The sequence below is a fragment of the Pogona vitticeps genome, chromosome 4 (genome assembly GCF_051106095.1).
Source record: "Pogona vitticeps strain Pit_001003342236 chromosome 4, PviZW2.1, whole genome shotgun sequence".
Lineage (NCBI taxonomy): Eukaryota > Metazoa > Chordata > Lepidosauria > Squamata > Agamidae > Pogona > Pogona vitticeps.
Window position 1 is genome coordinate 159783295 of NC_135786.1, and position 24194 is coordinate 159807488.

Below are 24194 nucleotides of genomic sequence, written 5' to 3' on the forward strand. Positions count from 1 at the left end.
TGTTGGACTGTAACTCTCATCATCTTTCACTACGGGTTCTGGTGGCCAGAGCTGATGGGAACTGAAGCTGAACAAGACCTGGAGAGCTACAAACTACCACCTTTGTTTAGAAAGCCCATCTCTCTCCTCCTGATTAATCCTTACATTAACTCTTCAGTCTTGTCAGAATTATTCCTATACGGAGAGAAGCTTGCTTCAGGCAATCTAGTGAGTTCAAGGCTGAGACAGCTGATTTTTACAATCAATTCACAGCTCTGTGAGCAGTAAAATAATTTTTATCTGCTATAATGCATAGCAAGTATCACTCTACTAAAATCTTTTTTAAAATATCTGACTTTTTCAAGCACTGAAAAAAAATGTTTTCTAAAACCTAGATGATACTGAATACTCCAAACCACAATAGGTGGTTTAAGCAGAAAGGAGGAGAGAAGACAAACAACACCTGCGAAAGACTTCAACAACACCTGCATGGATTTTCTTGATGCAGAGCAACTAATCCATTAACAGACATCTCACTGAACTAGGGATAATGTTGGACTAATAAATCAACATGCTATTACAGGGATTCATCTATTTCAGAACGTTAACAAGCTATTTTATTATTGATTTGTGGGGAAAAAAAACAAATGACAGTAGACATTCAAGATTCCTAGTACAATGTAACTTACTTATATTTTGCTTTCTTCTTGTTTTAATCTAACATTTATCAATAGATCAATTTATTATATTTACACTGAAGGAACAATGGCCATAAAAATCTAACAAGTTACACATGGAAATATATTAACTGAGTATCATTAACAAAATACACTGAACCTAACAATTCTGGAAACAAAACATTAAAAGTATATTGAGCTCAGTTCTAGCCTGTACAGCACATGGAAGATAGCATGTGAAGCTAATTCTAGAGACAGGTGATGCATGTGAATGGGGTGCATCAACAAACTGCTTTCACATGATGATGCAAAAAGATGTGGCATCAGGTCTTATATAGGTATGATTACAACCATGATATACGTATTCCCAAAACCTGGCTGAATAAACCAGCTTCATTAGGCAGTCAAGCTGTACCCTCACAAATACTACTTAAGTTGCCTCCAGTATTCAGAACTGATTCAGAACATAAATTATCCCCTTTTCTAATTCTGTCAAATATAGATAACAAATGAAGCGAACAAATAGTTCTATTGTATGTTTATTACTGGTTATACAGTGTTCTTCACATCCATAGTGATAACATCTATAAGTTTCTTCTTGTAATGATACTGTGACCATTTTACAGACATAGAACCTGAGGCTCACAGTTTACCTAGCGTGCCAAAGTGAACCAAAAAAGGCAGAAGATTTGAACGCACGTTTCCCAGATACCATGTGGACCATGGCATATACCACATCTCAGTAAGAAATGCAACAACTGTCAGCATTCCTGAGTGCTGGACAAGAGAGGTCCTGTGTGTTATCTGCCAGGGCAGGGGAGCATGTCAGCCAGAGGAACCTCTCCTGCTATGTCCTTCCACTTCCTCTGCAGATCTCTGGCCTGAGGGACTTCGACTTCTCCTCAGGACCAAACCTTCCCTGCTTTCTGGATTACGAAGCAGATGCATTGCTTCCTTCTTTTTCCTTTGTCTTTTATCACTTGTTTGGGGGTGGAGTGTATAGGAAGTGTTTTATGTGTTTGTGTGTATTTGTAGAGGGGGTGTTTTGTTGTTTGGTGTGTGTGTGTGTGTGTGTGTGTGTGTGTGTGTGTGTGTGTGTGTGTGTGTGTGTGTGTGTGTGTGTGTGTGTGTGTGTGTGTGTGTGTGTGTGTGTGTGTGTGTGTGTGTGTGTGTGTGTGTGTGTGTGTGTTTGGAGAGGAGGAACAGAATAAGGAAGAAGAGACTTATTTAATGTAGCCTGTGTCTGTCTGACTTTGCTGTTTTGAAGTCTTTCACCTGTCAAGGAAGGATGTGTTTTCAATGGAAGCAGGTTGCTGGAGAGAACAGGGAGCAGCCTTTACAACCAGAGGGCAGAAGGAGATATGGGGTTGGGAAATATCGATGGTCCTGTGGGAGAGGGCAGAAGATAAGAGTGCTGGTTGCCCACCACCACCAGAAAGAAAGAAAGAAAGAAAGAAAGAAAGAAAGAAAGAAAGAAAGAAAGAAAGAAAGAAAGAAAGAAAGAAAGAAAGAAAGAAAGAAAGAAAGGAAAGGAAAGGAAGGAAAGAAAAGAAAAGAAAAGGAAAAGGAAAAGGAAAAGGAAAAGGAAAAGGAAAAGGAAAAGGAAAAAGAAAAAAAGAAAAGGTTTCCCAACTCAAATGGCTTAGATAGCCTGGGTGGTAAACTCATGAGTTGAAGGTGCTGTTGCTAAATGCCACGTCAGTGAAAAGTAAGACAACTAACATCCATGATTTCATCCTGGATGAACACATTGACCTCACTTGCATTATAGAGACCTGGCTGGATAAAGCTGGGAGTGTTAAGTCTTTCTCAGCTTTGTCTACCTGGTTTGTAGCAGCAAGCCGGACCTTGGGGGCAGGGAGTATAAGCTGCAATAGTCTACTAAGATTCAATCACCCTTAGTAGATGCTGTATCCCACAGACTGTAGGATTTGAGTGCATTTACCTGAGTGGGACAGAATAGGTATTCTGCTGACGTAGCACCCACCCCCATTGCACAACAGTCTCCTTACCTGATCTGGCTGCAGGTGTGGGTTTGCAGCCACCTTAACTTTTTGTAATGGGGGACTTCAACATCTATGCAGAGACCAGTTTATCAGGAGCAGCTCAGGACTTCCTATGTACCATGATGACCATGGGGCTGCCCCAAGTAGTACCTGGCCCCTCTCATACTGCAGGGCATATTCTTGATATGTGCCTTAGTTACATCTTGTTTGAATTATTGCAATACATTGTACATGGGGCTGCCTTTGAAGAGTTAGGAAACTTTAGCTGATTCAAAATGCTGCAGCCAGATTGCTGACTGGTGCTGGTTATGGGCAGCGTGTAACTCCCTTATTACAACAGCTTCACTGGCTGCCAGCCGCTTTCTGGGTCAATTCAAAGTGCTGTTTCTTTCCTATAACACCCTGTATAGGGGACATATCAAGCCGATTCTGATTAAATTACATTGGTTACCAGTTGCTGCCCAGGCCCAATTCAAAGTGCTTGTTTTGACATATAAAGCCCTAAACGGCTTGGGCCCTGGATACCTGAAGGACCGCCTCTTTCCATATGAGCCTACCTCGAGTTAAGATCTAACCAGGGGGCCCTTTTGAAAGAGCCGTCCCTCAAGGAGGTAAAAGGGATGGCTTGTAGACAAAGGGCCTTTTCGGCAACTGCCCCCAGACTATGAAATGCCCTCCCGACTGAGATTCATCTGGCGCCGATGCTGATGACATTTCGGCACCAGGTCAAAACCTTCCTGTTCCAGAAGGCTTTTAATTGAAATAATATCAACTGTGGATCCTGATGGCAATTTTAGAGTACAGTGGTGCCTCGCTTAAGAAGCGCACCACAGAACGACGAAATTGCATAGCGATGAGGTATTTGCGATCGCAAATGCGATCGCATACCGATGGCCCCTATGGGCAAAACTCGCATTGCGAAGATCGGTAAGCGTTTCACTTACCGATCTTCGCATTGCGATGTCGGGGGAACAGCTGATCGGCAGTTCCAAAATGGCCACCGGAAGCCCCAAAATGGCCGCGCGCAGCGTTTTCGCGCCCTACTCTCACTTACCGAGGGCGCGAAAATGGCTGCCGGACCCTGGAAACATCGCTGAACGGTGAGTTTTTTGCCCATTTGGAACGCATTAAACGATGTTTAATTAAACGTTCCAATGGGCTTCCCCGTTCCATACAGCGATGTTTTCACATATGCGAGGCACCACTGTATCTATTTTAATTGTATTTTAATTGTTTTATCCTTTTATTGTATTTTTATTGTATTTTAATTATTGTAAGCCACCCAGAGACCTTTCGGTAGAGTGGGCAGCATATAAGTTAATGTAGGTAGGTAGGTAGGTAGGTAAGTAAATAAATAAATAAATAAATAAATAAATAAATAAATATGGCTTGGGTTCAGACTATTTAAAGGATCCTATCATTTCTCTGCTCCTAAGATCTTCTAAGGAGGCATTTTTCTTGGTTCCACCATCTTCCCAAGTGAGGACACAAGACAGGGCGTTCTCAGTGGCTGCTCCCAGGCTTTGGAATGTGTGGCTACAAGAACCCAGGTCGGTTACCTCCCTCATGTCCTTCCATTGTCGGGCAAAGACTTTCCTTTTCAGGCAAGCTTTTAAGCAGTAAGTGTCTCAGGAATACTTTGCCTATTAACTTACAGATATTTAAATGTTTTTAAAATGTTTTAAATTTGTTTTTAATCTTCATATATGTTTGATTTCTTTTTAATATTATATTTATATGGTATTTTAAAACTGCTAATTGTTTTATAATTTAGTTGTTGCCTTGGGTCACCTATGTGGAAGGCTGCATATAATATAATATAATATAATATAATATAATATAATATAATATAATATAATATAATATAATATAATATAATATAATATAATATAATACATACTATAATATCCTATCCTATCCTATCCTATCCTATCCTATCCTATCCTATCCTATCCTATCCTATCCTATAATATAATAAACAACTGAAAACTATATCTCATGAACAAAATATCTATTAGTTTTTCCCGACACCAAAGATCACACTGCTACTCACATGGTAAGCAGTATAAGCCTTTCCTTATTAGCTCATATGCCTACTATGTGGGCACAGCTCCAGAATACGTTCTTAATACTCGGAATCAGTCTTGAAACATTTGCAGCTGCAAGAGTCCAAAGTGCCCCTATGCATGTGCTGCAAATTTATCCTCAACAGTGAAGCATTGTAGCACCAGAATGACACATCTCAACTCTGCAGGCAGCTAATCAAGCATTACTCTTTTAAGATGAGCACTTCAATTACCCACTACCTTTTTGAATGCACCTGCCCCTGTCAGAGCTTTTCAGACATTATGGACTGCAAGAAAGACAAATAAATGGGTTTGAGATCAAATCAAGTCGCCCCTAGAAACAAAACTGAATGAACTAAGGATATCATATTATGAATACAACAGGGGAAGGAAAGACTCATGTGAAAAGACAATTATGCTGGGAAAAGTTGAAGGCAATGGGAAATGAGGAAGACTAAATAGATGGACTGACTCAACAAAGGAAGCCACAGACACAGGGCTACTGGCGACAAGACTTTCCAGAGGATCCTAATTCATAGTGTCACTACAAGTCAGAAGTGACTTGATGACAAGTAACAACAACATTCGCACAGTGAGAACTAGTGGGTTATAGGAGATAAAGAGTGCTGGACTAGGACTCAGGACACCTGGAATTAAATCTCTGCTTGGTCATGGAAACCCATGCCTGGTGGTGGTACCACTAGTAAAACCACCTGTAAAATATCTCACACACCTTGAAAAACCTATTAGGGTTGCTATAATTCTGATGTGACTTGTTGACACATAACATTTAGACTCTAGGACATCTATTTTAGCTTCCTAACTGAAGAACAGGCAATCCAACTCCACCCTACAAAGCTTGCTGGGAGCTGCAGATCATGGGGAAATAGGGGTCTACATTTGCTTTCCAACTGACAAAAAGAGGAATATGGAAACTCAGCTACCTACTTCCGCTATTGCAGCCAAACCAGAGCACAAGGAGGGAAACATGATATAACAGATAAGGAACAGAACACAGACAGTCCCACACCAAAGTATCTGGGTAGCAAGCATTGGCTTACTTTGGTAGCCACCTTTGACTACATTCCTGCACACATAAATCAATCATAGTAATTAATTACACTAACTAGTTTACTACAGATAAGTACAAACTGTGATGTAATTATCCCAAAAGAGAAGATCACTCCCACCTGTTGAGGAATGGAAGCAATTCACTCTTCGACAGCTGGCATCTTCTTTGAGAGGGGGAGAATAAAGGAAGGGTTCTCTGGACTGCCTACAACTTGACCAGAAATTTAAAAATACTGTCTCGGTTTTTTTAAAGGTTGATGCCCAACCATTCAACAATGGCACTTCAAATGTTGCTTTTGTCTCCCAACCCAATGTGGTCCAGAGGTAACAGGCGCTCACTAAGGAAAGGGTATCTCCCCGGCCCTTCTACCCAGTCTTAGGTTTGCCTGTTCCTTCTTCCCTAAGACTGCTAAGCCCTGCAGAATCTACAGGGAATAGTAGTAAACTTCTACAATGCCATCTGTTGACTATTCAGAAAGGTGTAATGGCTAAAAGAATCAACCATTCACCATTAAGCAATCCTGAATATATAATGTAATCCAGTTTTCGCACTGCATTATCACCTTGGACCATGAATCCTACAGCACAAAAACGTATCCAGTGGAAGCTACCACTATCCTGCTCGCAATCAAAATGATTCTTCTAAAAGGCAGGATCTCGACGTTCAGATAAATAATCACTTCTGTACTAAGGTGTACAATAAATCCTGCACCACTCCAGCACTGTAGGACAAGCAATAGTCAGCTTCACTGAGCACTAATTGCACTTTGGGAAAATAACCAGAAGGACATTCACATAATGTTTTACTTATTTTTGTTAGTTATTTGACTGTAAAAGATTGTAAAACTTAAAAAGGAACCAAACAGCCAAACAGCCTTTGCTAAACAAAGACATCTAGCTTCTATCAACATGTGCAGGCTAGCCAACTTAAATGTACGTGTCGAGGTGTTCAGATAACATGTTCCCAACATAGGAAAGGCACACATCGAAAGCATTTCTGTGAAATCAGCCACTGGCCATCTGGAAGCAGGGTTCTTCTAAGACTCTAGAAACCTATATAAAAGCCACCAATTGAAATTCATCAGACACTTATGTAGCTCAACCAAGCCAAACTCTATTCCTGTTCTTCTTCTGCTACAGACAGTAAATATGATCAAACTCATACACAGCAGCTCAGCCCAACTACATCCATCTATTTTCTGTTTTGAAAGATTCATTTTTGAAACATATATATCACTTTTAAAACTAATTCAGAAAGAGGCCTATCATAGTTTCTTGGAAAAAAATACCACTAGCCTTGTAACTATCACAACACACTGACAACTAATAGAGAGAATACTCGCTAACATTGGGGCAACATGTACAACTACATGATGGAGAGCAAGACGTAGTGACACCAGTTGTGTGTATAAGACAGCTGTCTTAATTCAGCTGCATTAATATGAAGTTATTCTTTTATAAACAGACTGAAATAAACCAAAGTACCACTAAGAAGCAAAAAAGAAAAAATCCTGAGGTTCAAGAATTCAGATGATTTGGTCTAAATATAACATTCAAGACTCATTTTGTAGGATTACTGTCATTCATATGCAACTCTCTCAAGAAATTTTGAGTAAATGTATCTCAACTAAGTAAGATTCTTATCTTCAGAAAGCAGTACAGTATTAAGTGGTCCTTGCAATGTATCTGAAAACTCCAAATAATTCTAGCCACAGGATTTAATACCCTGCCACCCTATTTCTAAAAATACAACAATCGGCAAGAGTACACAGAACAACTTATTATCAAAATAGCATCCTAGACAAGACAAGTGAGTACAATCATCTTGCCACACTGTATGTTCTAATATTTTTGATTAAAGACAAGTGAGTCAGTTCAATCTCTGTCCATTTCCATAATGCAAAACAGCTTCATGCTATCTGTGATCACAGTGGCAGCATTAGGCCATATCTGTCTACTATGTCAGTAAGGTTCTCAACCTTTGGATCTTTAGATGTTCTGGACTTCCAATTCCCTAAAGTTTCAGTTAGCATGACCAACGGTTGGGTATGCTGGAAGAACTACATGAAGGACCAAATGTACTGTTCCGCATTACACAAGGCCCATGCCCTGACCCTTCTTCCAGTGCAAATAATACAGGGGGGGGGTGGACCAGAAATTCTACTGAAAAATAATTAATTTGCAATCAAAGGGCAGGAAAACTTTTGTTCCCTGTTCAGAAGTTATTCTCCCCAACTGCTTTAACTGATAGTTTGGGATGGGAGTATAAAGCACCTGGAATTTTAAAAAGTACCCTTGCATTTCTCTTTGACTCTTGCACCAAGTCCCCACAGTGCTATTTTTATTTATTTCTTAGGCTTTTTGGAGACAGTTGTGTCAGATAAAGGACTTTAAATTACAACGGTAAGAAGACTACACTCTGATTACATGATGGGTTAGTAGAAGCCCAAAAGGCAGCTGATAACCCTATACATTCTGGAGTTTGAAGTGAAGTTTCCAAGAGTAGTTTGGGAATTCTGTGAAGGCAACATCAGATAATAATAATTAATTATTACATCACTTCTGACATATGGTGACCCTTTCAGGGTTTTCTTGGTATAGAGTATTCAAAAGCAGTTCCCCAGTCCCTTCTTTGAGGGGGGAGGGTGCTTTGGGCCTACACAGCCTGCCCAAGGCTATATAGGCTGGTTCTTCTCCTGGAAGGCACAGTGAAGAATCAAACACCAAACCTCTGGCTCCACAATCAGATACCTAATTCACTGAGCTATCCAAAACCACTAAAACAGTATTATCCCACTGTGCACACTGAATATGCACGTAACAAACCCTTCAAGTATAATCATTATGCCTTACAGAGTATTATGGGTGTTAAGCATGACAGCTCACAGCACTTGGATGTTTGGGTAACATTAAACAAGGGCAGCTTGACTAATCTCCCAATTCTAGATGCTGAAACGGGACACAATTGTTAGCATATGTGCCTCATAGAAAGGAAACAAAACATACACTAATGGAGACTTCTTAGCTTCCACATCTAATAGTTGGCTTTAAGAAATTAATTTCAAACCAATATGTGCCCACTCCATCAGTTCTCTTTTAAATTACTGGAATTACAACACAAAACAAGGCAGTGAAGTCCATGGACCTCCAGATGTTGGCAGACTCCAATTCCCCTTAACCCCTTTCCATCCTCACCAGTTAGAAAGGATGAAAGAAACAGTAGTTCATTTTCTGTCCAATAGGGTTCCCAAAGTGATTTAGGATTTTTAAAACATGATAAAAGCACTTGCTAACCACAGATTTAATTATTTTTTAAATCCAGTTTTGAAAGCTGAAGGCTAAAGAGAACAGGACCATTTGGGCCATCTGCCAGAAGCTTCTGAAGGATGACAACAGGAGCTTTGCAAATGAAGAAATCCTATCTCATGTACTTACCAACCTAGCCTCTGGATCAACATCTGGAACATCACAATTTGCCCAGCCTATACCCATACCATGTAACATGACTTTCTGACAACAACCCCCAGAATCCCTAGCCAGCATGACCACTGAAGCCAAACTCTTTGAGAGACTCTGGAAGCCGTAGTCCAGAAGAGTAAAATTTTCAAGCTCAGTGTACCACACCTAATGAACCATAAACCATCAACCAGTATTACTTTGATGAACAGATAACTACATATTATTGGTGGAAAGACATGATCTCATAAATATTCATGGAGAAAGACTGTTTTGACATCTAAGTACACAACAGTGTTGCCACAACCCATAAGAAGTTTCATTAGTGTTGTTTTTCACAGCCACAGATCCCCGAAGCGTAGTAGTCTTTGCTTGTTGAAGCAACAACCTCTTCAGCTGGTAAACAACCACGCTTGCAATGGCCAGACCAGATAAAGGCAGATAATATATTATGCCCAGTTGGTGGTGTAAACACATGCAGCAGCAGCAGCAACAGCACAATCCTTTCACCATCCCTGCCTTGATCCTGCCACTTACCAGATTACAAGCAACCAGGAAGAGTCGCAACAGTGCTTAGCTATGTCAGTTTTCAAACGGGCAGATATGTTGGTCTGTTTCTGCAACAGCAGCAACAACAATAACTCCTTTGTGGTTCCCTTGAGACTAAAAATTGTACTTCAAGGTAAATGTTCATGGATCCCAATTCACTTCCGTCAAACAGATGGTTCCCACGTGTGTGAAGAAGCAGACTTTGTTAACCTTAACAATGCCACGATTCTTTTCTTTTCTTTCTTTTAGTTATGTTAACATTGCCAAATGAAGTTAGTGAGAATTCTTCAATTGCCATCACATATATAGGTTCCGATATAGTCCAGTGAGGACCTGGAAATCATCTTGGTTCATCAGCATTTTTATTCTAAACAAATGAATAGCTACATTTAAAGACTATTAATACTTTGCATACCGTCCATCTTCTATAATAAAATCATATAAACATATTGTTTCAAAATACAAAGTCAGGATTGAAATAAACCACATTTATATTATGCCTATCTCAAAGATTAAGGTGCACATTTCTGTCGGGATATTTAAAAAGGAACGTTTTATCATTATACATTTTAAAGCCTGGTCCAGTTTCAACCCAAAGAGTAAAGATGGATGCTAACTGTTAGGACTCTAAAGTCCAGCTCAAACAGATGCAAGTGAACTTCTTGTGGCAGGGAATCCCACAGTACAGTAACACATCATCTCTTGTCTAACGACCTTCGCTGGGCAGAGCAGACAGCAGGATCTCAGTAGCTAATGGTACTGACAGGGAAGATTCTTATGAACAAGGTGGTCTAAGGCCATTTAAGACTGAAAAAGACTTTACGTGGACATTAAAATAGGCTTGGGAGTTCACTACCAGCAGCTGTACTAATTCACTATTATGTTCTCCAATAACCTAGATCCACAGGCAGCTCATAGGCAGCTCAATTCTCTATGAGCCAGAGCTTCCCAATAGCTTTCAAGGGATCCTCACATAAAATAGATTGCAGTAGTCTAACCTGGAGGCTACTAGCGTATGAATAACAGTGGCCACTGGTGCTTTCACAAAGTAGAAGCACAACAGGCAAATTAACCAGTGTAGCTGGCACCGAAGCCACCTGCACCTACATTAGCAGAGCCAATGTACAGGAAGATACGCCAAGCTGTACATCTCATTTTTCAGGGAGAATGTAATTCCACCTAACACAGTCCTACATCTTCTAAAACTGGCCAGTTTCACTGTTCGCAGCACTTCTGTCTTACCTGGAATTAAGCCTCAAGTTCTTAAGAGCAAAGAAGCTTAGCATCCAATCTAGAAATGCCTCCAGATAACCCACTGAGGACTTTCATCCATAAATCTTGGGGAGGCTGTGGAAATGCAAAATAGAGCTGTGTGTCATCAGCATGCTGGTGATACCTTAGGTGAAACCTCCAAATGATTTCCCTGAGTGGCTTCACACAGATTTTTAAAAAGCATAGGAATCAAGATGAAACCCTGAAGCACAAGCCAATGGCTATGAGATATAAAACACTGAGGACCATTTGCTGGATCTTCCCTTCTGGGAAGGGCTGGAGCCAAGATAACACCATGCCTCCCATCCCTACTATATTGGCCAAGCAATCCAGGAGGTTACTTGTGGCATCAATGATACTGAAGACAACTGAGAAGTCCACGGGACAACCAAAAATGTTACCTTCTCTCCATCCACTGCCTGGTATAAACCATCCAGCAGTATGACTGAAACTATCCCCCAAACAGGTGGCAATCTAGGTTTTTTTTTAAATCCTCTTAAAGAGAAACTGCCAACTTTTCTAATATTAATGTTATACAGTACTCCAGCTATGTACTGCAAAAAGGCACTCAGTGTTTTTCTTATACTGGACAGCCATTATCCAGAACCAGAGATTAGAAGGTTGCACTGATGTTTCAAACAGATTTAACACTGCCTTTGCATTTTTCACCTAACCTAGTGTTCTCTCAGCTTCACTATTCTTCTCTTGCAAAAAATGAACATTACAACAACCTGCTATACAGGTATGCTGCAACAGCAAGTGGCACCTGCAATAGAGGGACTATGCACAATTCAGTGTAACAGAAGTTACGCTTTTTAGATAGTGAGTGATGCAACCAGGATTACTTACTTAGAATTCCTGCAATTTGTTAACAGGTGTTCTCCCCACACACTGAAAACATACACTTTTACATATGTTTTCCTCATATAACCAACACATAGTACAATACTGTGTACCCATTTTTTAAAAATCCTACAGACACACACACACAAGATTACACACTACCCTGTTTCCCTGAAAATAAGACCTAACCTGAAAATAAGCCCTAGTATGATTTTGCATGATGCTCGTAATATAAGCCCTACCCCCCAAAATAAGCCCCAGTTAAGTAAAACCCTGCCCACCACCATTGTGCAGCAACCAGAAGAAGATGACATGACTGTATTGGAATAAACGTAGATGGTACATGAAAAAAATTAAGCATCCCTCAAAATAAGCCCTAATGTGTTTTTGGAGCAAAAATTAATATAAGACCCTTTCTTATTTTGGGGGAAATATGGTATTCAGCGCTCAAAAGCTTATCTTGTCTCTTTTTAAGGAGCCAGGTTTTCAAATGAGCAGGAAAGAGGAAGGAAGGCAAAGGCCCAAGGGCACATTCAAAAGACTGCCCTCAGCCACGTGGGGTGAAGGAAAGAACTGTCAGCCATCATCATCCTCTGCGGTAGGTCTCCCAAACTTTCATCCGCCTGCCCACTGTCAAAGCAGGGGCTGGACCTGGGGTTACTTTGTCTGCTGAACAGACGGCTTATTAAATTGCATGCATATCAAAACAGTAAGTTGGAGAGGCTTTGCTCTCTGAACCCTATTTCTTGATTTGTGTAGGCCTCCTCCTCCCCTCTGCCCACCCCTCACCTTTAGTATGAGGAGCACTACATTACTTGGAGATTCACTGTCTCTTCACCATTCCCCCTGAGCAAATCCACTCAAATGTCAATGGAATTTCTGGGCTGAGGAAGTGCACCAAGCTGTGTCAATCAGAGGACATGAAAACAGAAGATAGCAAGTGCATGAAGTCAGCAAAAATGAAAAATGGGCCTATTCAATCAACCCCAGCCATTAAGGGAGGCTCAGCTACAACATCTAAAAGCAACCTGACTACAGGATGAGGGTAAAATTCACGACAGATCTCAAGACTTCCACATTATCTTTGCCAGAGCCAGTCCACTATCACAACCACTTCTGGCAGCAAAAGCAAGAAAGTAAGAGTGGTGGCTGCTTCTCCACTGGACCTCTTGAATTTTCCACCTGTCACCCTCCAAGGAAGGACAGCGCTACATACACCACACAAATTTATCCCCCACCCACCCACAAGTCATCCGCCTCAGAGTTGGTAGACAGCGTCACATCAATTTGGAGGATTCAGCTGACAGGCCACTAAGATTCTACAGGCAGAGCGGAAGGGATCTCATACACAAATATTTTGCTTAAGGCAGCAAAACATTTGGGGTTGGTTCCCACTTCTTCACCCCTGAGTAGCTTCAAAAGACTGGACATATCAAGGGTCACCTAAAAAGCCTTCCGGGTCAGAGACTGATGCTTCCAGAACTCAGCATACAAGAAATAGACACCTCTTTCACCCTCATAGGGCATTATATTTAAGTGGTGGCCAGGATATAAAGGCAAAGGGGCACATCTGTTCTTCAGGCAGCCTGTTCCTGAGTGTCTCCATTCGGAACATGGGAGGCCAGAACTCCAACTGTGTTGCCCCTCTTGTTGAACTCCCAGCCTCATCACACTACGTGGGTGTGTGACAAAGACAGGGAGGGGAAGAACAAGAGAGCATGAATGGAGTGGATTAGTCAACTGCCCAGCACTTTTAGGTAGACTAAAAGCAAAGCACCAGCATCAGGTAGGAACATTTCTAATTTGAGAGCAAGGTGTATTTTTCTCTTCTGCAGCTGAGTTGTGGTGCGGATAAACGGGAGACAGATGGAGTGTCTGAATATGAGAGAAAGGTGGGGGGGGGAGAAAGAGATTCAACACATGTGTACATGTTCACTTTTGACCCCAACTGTGTCTGTTGCCTTGGCTGCACGCAAGCACCCACAATTAGCACCAGGCAACATTCTTATATTAACAAAACATTTGCAGTGCTATGCATCACAAACCCCTGGAAGAACTCTCATTCAAAAATACTGCAATTTCCACTGCACTGGGAACCTTCGGAAACCTACATCACAAAAGCACTCCATTAACCACAGGTAGATAGTTTCAGTTTCTACCTGCCACCTACATTGTATACCTCCTGCACAATTCATACAAACTCTATGTTCATATTTTAGTTGAAAACCTAAAGCAGCCTTCAAAAGTTCTGTATTACTGCACCATAATGTCCTTTTTTTCTCATTGAAAGTCACTTCCCAAAATACTGATACAGTAAAGGGAAGACAGAAAGCAGGAACAGTCATGCAGCGCATGACACACACATGAAAACACAATCTCGCTGAAGTGCAAGCACATATTTTGTGAATTGACACAGCTGAATTCCATATGTGAATGTAGAACAACCACCTGCATTCAGCTAGCAACTAGAGCTTCTCCCATTTACCCAAACAAGGGTTCTTGGCTTCCGTGAGATGCTGCATGCCTCAGCTAGAGTGACCAGATGTAAAGGACAGCCAGGCTCGGGTGCCTTTAATAGCTGTGCATGAAGAGCTGAGCCACCAACATTCCTTCAGACACATAAAATATTAAAGGAGCCACCAGAGCTTGGTCCTCCTTTGGTGAGAAATATCAAGTCTCACTGATGGCAGGTATGTGCAAGGAGACAAAATGGCCTTTATAAAAAAAAAAAAAAAGAGCAGATAACAGCAATAGGCACAGTCTCTCATTCGTTTTTGTAGGGTTTTGTGTGGGAATACTGCACAGCTCCCTTTAACTGGTGGCAGTACAACCTTTTCGTGCGTAAAGCAGCTTCATCCAATGTGGCTCCTTCTGGTAGTTTGGACTACAACTCCCATAGATCTCAGTCAGCACAGCCTGTGATCAGAAACAATAGGCTCTACAGCAGAAAATAAGCAAAATGCAGCAAGTTCCAAACTCCTTATCTAATGCAATCACTGGGGCAAACAAACCTGAGAGCGCAACTAGATAATGTGTAGCCCTCCTCGTGGTATTAAACGCCAGCTCCTTTCAATACTAGCCACTAGCCTGGTCAATGGCAAAGTAGGTAGGAGAAGTAGTGTGTCAAAACGAGGGTGAAGTTTGCCTTTCCAGACACAGAATGGACCAATATCCAGTGAGATATTCACTAGATCCCAGCCGCAGGGTGGATTTGATTCAAATTGATTTGATTCTTTAAAAAAATCACTGGATCAAAACCAAGAATCCTCTTAGTTTGGTGGTTTTCAAAAAATACTCCTTCATATTCCATTTCTAGAAAAACCCCATATATAATTCCGTTTTTAGAAGATTAAAACAAACACACAAGAATCTTCTCCACATTGTTTTATCTACTAAAGAATCCTTGCAAACTGAAAAATCTTCCGAGGAACAGAAAAGGTCTGTGAAGACTGACCAGGCGTATTGGACTTCATCAGCACCACCTCTGTAAGAGTTGTTCTCAACCACTCCCACAGGCTTTGCCCCATATGGCCCATGATGAGGGATTCTGTGAGTGTAAAAAGTCTAGAATTCTGGAAACAAAGGTTGAGGATCACTACAAAGGTGTAAACATCCCTGATACTCCAGGAACAACCACAGGAGACCAGTACTGTAGATGCCTAATGGAATCCTAACAGAAGTCACAGGGTACGATCCCAAACTGCTTGACAGAAACACTACAAAATATCTTGAAACTAGCAGAATAAGCTTTGTCAGGTTAAGAACTGAACCTTTTCAATCTTTGATTAGTCAGGGCTTATGCTCCAGAGGCTCAAGGGCAAACAAATACCATAAAGAGGAACAAGGCTGCAGAAGCCTAAAGGCCTCAGAGACATGTATGCCCTGGAGTGGAGATATGTTGAAATAAGAGGTTACCCCACTAATCCTTCCACGACAGTCCAGTACAAACGTTTACAAAGTTATCCTCTTTGCAACAACCAAGAAAAGGATAAGTCAACATCCTGGTCTGATCCAGAAAAGATCAAGCTACACCAAACATAATTTTGAACAAGACAAAAAGAAAGAACTTAGTAATTCCCTAGCGACCAACTGTAAAGCTCAAGAATGTCTCTCATATTATTTTGTGTGTGTGTGTGTGTGTGTGTGTGAGAGAGAGAGAGAGAGAGAGAGAGAGAGAGAGAGAGAGAAATTTCATATAAAACATATAGGATCCCCCAAAATCTAACATGCTATATGTTGATGTAAAATACCAATACAGGAAAGTGACTTGCATAGATTTTTCCACACTATTTATCACATACTTTAAAAGGAAGACCAGTGTTCTTACACTTTGAAAACATGTTAGTGAAATAAAAATGACAAAGAAACCAATGGCACCTTAAAGAATAAAAATATATATTATAGCCTGAGCTTTGGTGGACCATAGTCAATTTCATTCAATGCAATTTAATGGCGGAGCTAGTAATAGTTCTTATCAGTTACCCTGTCTACCCATTAATTCACAGGACATTTTCTATTACATGGAAGTTCTGCAATTTTAAAGTGATTTTTTTGTTTTTATTTTAAAATATATACATATGCACACACCGTCATAGTAAAGTCATGAAAAGATCATTGCCCAAATTACTTCATTTTCCTATTCCAGAGCAAAATGATAATTTTTAACAAAATTAAACACAAGTGTTTCAAAATTTAAATCAGATTGTTTAAAAAAACTCAAGCTTTTATTTTCTCTTATTAAAATGCTTTCTATTTTTTTAAAAAACTCTACATTATTTCAATGTAAAGGACAAAATCTTATTTGTGTAAGCGAAAGTTTGTATAATTCATGGCAACTACAGTGGACCCTCTACTTAAGGAATTAATCCATATTGGAATGGTGGCTGCAAGTCGAAGTCTGTAAGTCGAATCTCCATTGACCTACAATGCACTGAAAACCAATTAATCCCATAACTGGCAGTTTTTATTATATTTTTGTTCCATTTTGTTTTTTTCTGGTCTGTAAGTCGATTCTCCAGCTGCAAGTCGAATCTAAATTTTGCAGCCAGAGAAGTCTGTAACTCGAAAAGTCTGTAAGTCGAGGCATCTGTCAGTCGAGGGTCCACTGTAACTGCAGCCATCTGACAGCTGCACAACTTCAGCATCTCCACAATTACGTGCATTTAGCCACAGCCCTTATGCAAACACCAACGAGGTTCTGGCTAAAATGTGTTATAGCTCAAAGATCTCCTTCAGAGATGGGGATTATTGATTCTACTTCAACAGCATGAGATAAATATATATACTCTTGTAACATGATAATATAATCATAGATACAGTCACAACAATCTTAATGCAGTCTTCTAAAAATATTTTGTAAATAGGATCCAAAATTCTTGGATTAGACCCTTAATTTTACAGGGTTCCACAAGTTTCTGTATATATTATTAAGTTTAATGTTTTCTCTAATACTCAGTCTAGCATTAGGTCTTAAATTTAATCTTTCCTCTAATACTCAGTCTAGCAGGAAAAAAATCAGAAAAAGTACAATACAGTACTGTATAGTTCTCAAATTGAGTCTGTGACTCTACAGATACATAGTTATTAACAGCCACATTAAAAGGACAAATAAAAGAGACTTGATCCGTTCTACTTTCCAATTCTGAGTCAAGACATTTCTGGAGCCTTCCCCCCCCCCCCCCCGCACCCAGTCATGAAATACAATTGAACATTCTTGGAAGACCTATTAAAACCTCCAGAATTGCCTCCAATAGCACCCTGGAGTGATGCTGATTCCTTTAGAGCAGTGGTTCTTAACCTTTTTGAAAGAAACGCCCCCTTGAGCCATTGAGGAAGTTATCATCGCCCCCCTCCCCGTGGTGATATCTTTTTTATTTATTTATTTATTTATTTATTTATTTATTTATTTATTTATTTATTTATTTATTTATTTAAAGACACTTAAATCCGATGACCCCTGAAAACAAAATTAAATTCCAAGAAAATGAAATGCCCCCTAAAAAGTAACATTTAATAATTTAGTTGCAAGTGAATTTTAAGACGCAAAAAGAAATATAAAAAGGGCATAAAAACAAACCGCAATGCAGGAACTAAAAATTTCAAAATGAAAACTCTGAAACTAAATTAAGATTGGAGGAAAATATATATTCATGCACACTGTAAAAAGGCTGCAGCCATTTTCACAGGTTTGGCTTGCTCCAGCGCCCCCCTACCGCCCCCTTCTGCTCCAGCGCCCCTACGCCGCCCCTTTTCGTTCTACCGCCCCCCTGAAAAATGAAATTGCCCCCTGGGGGGGCATTATCGCCCATGTTAAGAACCACTGCTTTAGAGCATCAACCCTAATTATTATCTCTCTCCAACTTTCTGCACACAAAGTTTGAGCCCTTACCTCTCTGAGGTGTCAGTGAATAGAGGACTAAAAGAAACAGTGCCAATCTAGGTAAGCAGGTAGTGAAAACAAATAGGTATTTAAGAAAATACATATTATGGTTTGTTTGTTTGTTTGTTTGTTTGTTTGTTTGTTTGTTTATATGCCACCCACCCTACCCAAAGTTCTGGTTACAGCAAGAGCCCATTTTTATTGGGGGGGGGCAGAAACCACATGAGTAAATTGAATCTTTCTGAATAATGAACTGAATTATGATTTACATCATAATTTAAATCAAATCCACTCTGTTCCCGAGTACAAATATGGGAGCCAAGCCATTCTCAGAGATCTTTAAGACAGATAAACAGTCTGATCTGATGTTAGGCAGCTACCTATATAACCAGGCAGTGCTCACAACCCACACTAGGTCAGTAAAGCTCTGCTCAAGCCTAAACATCTTGCTCTACTTACCAGGTCCTTCCCATAACCTCAATCTTACACTCATTTTATTGTTGCTACAGCATTAAGTTGTCCAGCACAATCAGAGAATTCTGCAGGGCAGCTGATACTTCAACCATAAAGGGTTGTTCCACCATTTTCCCTATGCAAAGAAGGATGATTCCTAAGTAAAGACCATTTTAATTCAAATCTCTTAACACTATGTTCAATGAGTAGTCTTACAAGAGTAGAATAGAGCTGCAGTTGTAGCCCTCCATTTTCAAAAGGCTTCTAAATACTCTTATCTTACATGTGGTGTGGCTACGAAGAGCAATTTTCCAGAAAAACAACAATGCCTTGTTGCCACCTTAAGAACATAATAGTCACAAAATAGCAGCCTAATTACAAGCCCCCGCCCCAAAACTGTAACAATTGTCAGGTTATATTCTATGTGAATGCTCACTGATACTTACTCCTGTGACACACACATATAAAAAGACACCACATTTGAGAATAATCCCTGAGGGATCTACTAACTAAACCAATGACCTAATCTTACAAACTGTAAATCTGTTTAGCGCACTGGTTCCCAACCTTGGGTCCCCAGATGTTCTTGGACTACAACTTCCAGAAATCCTGGCCAGAACAGCTAGCGGTGAAGGCTTCTGGGAGTTTTAGTCCAAGAACATCTGGGAACTCAAGGCTGGGAACCACTGATTTAGCAAGAGTCCTTTGATAACTTGAAAAATACCTCCAACCACCCCCCAAAAAAGCCCCGCCTTGACTTAAGCTTTCATAGGTTAAACATAACCTTCTATAGCTATACAGGATAAAGCACACTCTCACAGGAGAATCAGGCTACTAATTTTGTAATTAAAACACACAGAAATCTTTTTGTAAGAAGGGAGATACATTGACCCCACCCCACCCCAGCCCACTTGAAAACACAGAGATGTAACACAGACACTGATCTAAAGAAAAGAACAAAATCTTCAAAGCAAAAAATCCACTTTTGAGTACTTAAACATAACAATGCTTGTGACTGGGGGGGGGGGGGTCCACTGCTTTTCTCTACCCCGTTGATACCATCTCTATGGAAGTCTGCAGACAAACTTTTTTTTAAAACTATTCAGCTGCCCCATCTCAGGAGGCCTTCAAATTCCCTTAGCATTACTTACTTGAATCACATTGAATAAACAATCCCCACCCATCACCTACTTCTTTTGTCTAACAGCACCTATTCATGGAGAGCTACCTTTATTGACTGCAAGGCAGGTTAACATGAAAAACTGGAGAGGGAGTTAGAACAAGATGCCCCTAGAAAGACTTAACATCCTGCTGGAGGCAATAGCCTTGTCAGCTACAGGATGATGGGAGTTTCATACCAAATTCATTCCACCGGCCCTTGAGACAAACAACACTGGTCCAGCTACCAATACCAGTCTTTAGAGTAGTAGTGGTTCCCAACCTTGGGTCCCCTTATGTTCTTGGGGCTCAAGCCCCCATGAGCCTTCACCACTAGCTTTAGCCAGGATTTCTGGGAATTGTAATCCAAGAACATAGGGGGACCCAAGGTTGGGAAGTTTATTACACCTAGCCATTCCCCACTGAGGAAGTTAAAAGCTCTTCCCGGGCTCCACAGTGACCAAGCTTCTCCCCCTCCCCTTTTTCAACAGGACTTTAAAGTACATAATGCTGTCTGGATCATCATACAAGAACAAAATAATAATGCTTTAACTCGGTTATTTCTGCCTTAACAGTTGCTGCCATCTTAAATAATATATGGCCTGCCTTCAAACCACAGTTCTACTTTATGCCAGCAAGGAACTGAACTGGAGAACTGAAGGTAAGGAGTGTTCAAAGACATTTTTTTAACCTAACTGAAGAGTGTTTGGCCAGATTAGCCTCCTTTTATTTTTATTCCCAAGCAAAAATATCCCATCACTCAGAATGAATGTCCTTCATTACATAAACCTGGGCTCCGCACTACAGCTACGGACAGTAGGGTTCCTGGCTTTTGCTCATTTTTGACTACGGGGTTTAGCCATTATGAACTGACTTTCTCCCCATTCAAAACACAAGAATCTGGTTTTCTCAAAAGTTTCTCATTCTTTTATATGCTATAAAACTGAACCCCCCCCCCCGCCTCCCATACATAGTAAAAAAAACAGGAGCTTACCTTTTACCAGACCTGGGCAAAGTGTGGCCCTCCAGATGTTGCTGAACTGCAAATCCCAACACTCCTCACTATTGGCTGTGTGGGCTAGGACTGCTGGGAGTTGTAGTTCAGCAACATCTGGAGGGCCACATTTTGCCCAGGTCTGCCTTTTACCATAGTCTGATAGCAAAATCCTAGTCTACCTCAAACACATCCCTGTCTTTCCCACAAAATTATCTCAGGTGATAGCTATGAGCCTAACAGGCTACTCTGACCACCCTGGAGGAAGGGCATAATTCAAAAGCACTAAGTGATAAATGTAGGCAGATAAAGCATAGGGCATTTTTTAGAGTTCTTTTTTCTTTATTTAGGTTAAAATGCTCTTATATAGCTGCACTAACATAATGCAAGTGATGTAATGTCGGGAACCAAATTTCAAGTTAAGAAATAATCATAAACATTTTCTGTTGCATACTGAGTTGTGTGACTCAGCATGTAACAAAGTCTACAGTGATTTTGCCTCACTTGCATTGTGCTAATGTAATGACATAATGAGATTCTGGCCTTCATCATGGGCCAATAATACTATTTAAAGATATACCATATTTTTCCGTGTATAAGACTATACTTTTTCTAAAATCTTTAGACTAAAAATTGAGGGTTGTCTTATACACGGAAGTAAGCTGAGGAGAGAAAAAAACAAGTGGAGGGGAAAGCAGGGATCAAAGTGATCCTGCAGGGCTTTCCCTGCTTCCCCCTCTGCTTGCTAAATCCCGGGGGCTTAGCAAAAAGAGGGGGGAAGGATCAAAGCAAGCCCATCGCTGTATAAGGGGGAATGGGATCAAAATGATTGTGCAGTCGTAGAACTGCTTTGATCCCTTTCCCCCTCCTTTGCTAAGCCATGTGGGGCTTAGCACAAAGAGAGAAAGCAGGGATCAAAGCCATCTTGCAGCACTTTGATCCTTTTTACCCTACATTTGATAAGCCCTACTTAGATTTCCTAATTTTTAATTAGAAAAGAGGGGTGGCGTCTTATACATGGTGGCATCTTATACAGGAAAAAGTACGGTATATGGACATACAGTTAACATTGGTTGATTTTTGTTAGGACAGTATCAGAAAGCATCTCATACATCTTACACGTTGAACAGAATCCTGTTAATTAGTTATGCCAGTATAAATGCAGTGGTGTAATCTCCACTGTAGATGCTGTCTGGGGGGGCGGGGTATAAATAAATAAATAAATAAATAAATAAATAAATAAATAAATAAATAAATAAATAAATAAATAAATAAATAAATAAATGGCAAATCACTGCTTATTCATGAGCTGTCCCTTGTATTCCTTGTGTGTGTGTGTTCCGTACCACCAAGTCAGAACACCTACAGCAACCCTAATAGGGCTTTCAAGGTAAGCAAGATATTTAAGGAGTGGTTTTACCAGCTTCCCACCCCCAGTGAGTTTTCATGGTCTTTTATTCCTTATTGCATACCAATTTAACAGGAAAAGATCCCAATGAGGGATACATGTAGTAACTCATTGCTCATATTTATACCACTGCACTTATGTTGGCCTAACTAACCAATAGGATTCTGATTAGAGTCTTACAATGTTTTGATGTATCATCATGATCGTGCTGGTTTTAACCTACAACTTTGGTCCAGGCTATCCACGGGACTTTATCTGTCCCTTCCAACCTCCCCAGATTTTAAGATCTTCAGGGCAGGGCTTCTTCTCAGCCCCACTAACCAGCACATGGATGCTTTGTGTATACATGGGAAAGGGTCTTTTCAGTGGCTGCTCCCAGAACATGGAACTCTCCCCCACAGGAGACCAGGTTGGTCCCCTTCCTTCTGATGGTAGGCAAAGACCTTCCTTTTTCAGACAGGCTTTTAATATCTAAAGTTTGCAAAATGGTGGCGAGGAAGGAATTTTTAAAGGGGCAACTTCCTTTCATTCTTTTAAAATGTATATTTTTAACTGGCATTAACAGGATTTTTATTTTCTGTCTTTTAGTAATTAATATGCTTTTATTATTTTTCATACAGTAATTTTTATATTTTCAACTGTCTTAATATTTATATTTTTAAAAACCATTTGTAAACCAACTCAAGTTCCTGTACAGGGAGAGGTAGGGAAAATCAAACACATTTTTAAATGCATACTTAATCTACATTTCTTTTTTATTATTATTATTATTTTTTTAATCTAGCTACATTCAATTGGTTCTTGTTAAACAGCGTGTTACATGGGTTGCTTATAATTATTTGGGGTTTTTTTGCATCTTGGTGTCTTCTTAGGTGTCTCTTCAAAATCTATACATTTTTTACATTTTGTAAACAATTAAACCCTTCATGTGTGTATTTTAGTATGCAATTCTACCAACTGTTTCCAACATTTATTATTATTATTACTTCAATCTAATTTCCCTTGCCCTTGCCACAGCTGAGACTAGGCATCCTAGCCTTACAGCAAGATCTCACAATTCACAACGAGTCCACAAAATGTGTGAGAGCTGCTCTACCTTAATGTAATTAAGAAAGCCAACAATATACTACTTAATATAATACTGGAAACTCTATGGTAGGCTACAGTTCTGTAGAACTCTGTACAGGAGTTCTAAGAAAAATCCTTTATAAATGAATAAGAAACTGACTACAGTATTGCCATCTCTTACACTATTCAACGTTACAATTTCAAGATGCTTCTCAGCAACATTGCAAATAAAGACATTTAAAGGGGAAGAGGAAATATAAAACAATTCCTACCCCTATTTAAGCTTCAGACCGCTCTTCAGAACTGGGCTTTATATCTGTAATAGAAGGGAAAAGGAAAATATGTTACCCTAACAAAATGCAGTCTTCAAAGGACTCCGATAATCGACTGTTTATTGTGAATGCCAAACCCTATTTATCTGTAGAATAATTCATTCAATACAAAGGAACTGAAGGTAGGAACCGGGGTAAGGGGACTTGAGAGAATATCACTGAAGTTACATATCATGACTCCACTTGCACTGTAATATTGTTTCCTACACAAATCTTTCCAGTGTTTGAGGGAGAAACATTACATTCCACCTGTGTTTGAACTCACTACATAAGCTTAGGAGGGCAAGAGAAGAGGAAACCAAAAATCAAAGGGTTTGATCTCATTTTTTTAAAAAAAAAACTGTGTTCAAAGGTTCTATAAACATCAGGCTGGAGGCAAGCATGTTCCTAAGCTATTCTTGATAAGCTGGCACCATCAGTCCAAAGATTCACTTAATAAGGAAGCATGCTTCACTAATTATCATGGAAGTTACTTGCAACGAT

General features: G+C 40.1%; 1 long non-coding RNA gene across 8 annotated transcripts in view; it reads right to left on the reverse strand.

The window, feature by feature from the left end:
• Nucleotides 1-24194, reverse strand: part of LOC144589211 (uncharacterized) — an 86573-nt gene that overhangs the window by 56942 nt on the left and 5437 nt on the right. For 4 of the 8 annotated variants that reach the window (XR_013545183.1, XR_013545180.1, XR_013545181.1 and 1 more), the window contains exon 2: nt 23652-23695. The exons of 1 other annotated variant lie outside the window; for it this stretch is intronic. This is a non-coding gene — a long non-coding RNA (uncharacterized LOC144589211). Of the gene's footprint in view, nt 1-11046; nt 11152-23651; nt 23696-24194 lie in introns of all 8 variants that reach the window. 3 more of the 8 variants (XR_013545179.1, XR_013545184.1, XR_013545182.1) reach the window with 1 other exon arrangement.